This window comes from Salvelinus alpinus, chromosome 17 (assembly GCF_045679555.1).
Source record: "Salvelinus alpinus chromosome 17, SLU_Salpinus.1, whole genome shotgun sequence".
In the NCBI taxonomy this organism is placed as follows: domain Eukaryota; kingdom Metazoa; phylum Chordata; class Actinopteri; order Salmoniformes; family Salmonidae; genus Salvelinus; species Salvelinus alpinus.
This window is the reverse complement of record NC_092102.1, coordinates 4,172,070-4,173,496: the sequence shown is the minus strand read 5'-3', so window position 1 is coordinate 4,173,496 and position 1,427 is coordinate 4,172,070.

The following is a 1,427-nucleotide window of genomic DNA, read 5'->3' as shown; positions in this document are numbered from 1 at the left end:
GTGGGCCCTGCTGCTGGGGACCCAACGTACATTGATGCAATTGGAGTCCCCAGGGGGGTACCAGATGAGTATAAACTGGTTGACCAAGTAGCCGCGGGTTTTGAATCATCATTTTGCTGGTGGTGTACGGTTAATAAAAATGTGGACAGAATTAACTACATTCATTTTAATATCCAGAAACTGGGAAATTGGACTCAACAAGGCTTTGAGGCGGTCCATGGACAATTGGCAGCTACATCCCTGATGGCATTTCAAAATAGAATCGCGGTGGATATGTTATTGGCAGAACGGGGGGGGGTCTGTACTATGTTTGGTGAACAGTGTTGTACTTTCATTCCCAACAACACGGCTACGGATGGGAGTCTGACTGTAGCATTGGAGGGACTTCGTACCCTTAATGGTAAGATGAAACAGCATTCTGGAGTGGACACTTCTATGTGGGACTCATGGATGGATGCTTTTGGTAAATATAAGACGTTGGTTTCCTCTATCCTAGTATCTATTTCCGTTTTTGCAGGCATTCTTGTACTTTGTGGATGCTGTTGCATTCCATGTGCGCGGACGCTTGCTAGCCGTGTTATCACTGCTGCCATAGACCCTAATCAGGAAAGGGCCCAAATGTTCCCATTGCTTGATGATGGGGAAGCTGGACCTGTTTATCTATTTGAGGACTAAGAAACTTTTATGTCACGTCTCTTGTGAGACGTGAAGAGGGGGAATTACAAAATTTGTCCTCTGACAAATTTTATCCCATAGCTTTGTCTTTTTTACTTTTATGTCACGTCTCTTGTGTGATGTGTAGAGGGGGAATTAAAATTTGTCTTCTGACAAATTTTATCCCATAGCTTTTGTCTTTTTTTACTTTTATGTCAGTCTCTTGTGAGACGTGAAGAGGGGGATTTGTAAGAAATTGTATAAGATACTGGTAACTTGTTTTAACCACTTCTCAACATAAGCTATAACTTGGCACAACATCCACCCATCCCCCACTATACCCCCAGATTTTGTACCTTGTTAAGTAACCACAGACCCACATACTCAACCCTCCCCCATGAATAGGACTCTGTTAAAACAGATGCACATGCATTCTGCTCAAGGATGAGACTTTAAGACAATGAACTGTGGGAAGGGCCAATGGAAACAGAACTGTGGGAAGGGCCAATCAGGCCGAACAGGATTACCCACGACCCAGATCGACCAATCGGAAGGCCAGACTTCAAGATCAACCTACTTTGCTAGTTGCCTATATAATCTGTATGTACTGTTTAGAGCGTTCTCTTCTCCGACGATTCCATAAGAATCAGACAGAAAGGGGCCGTGCACGCTTTTGCCTGATATCTTTACACTTGAATAAAACGGCCTTATTATAAAATTATCCACCTCGTCCTATGTCTCCACTTGTTCTCCTATCTCCAGTAAACGTTTTA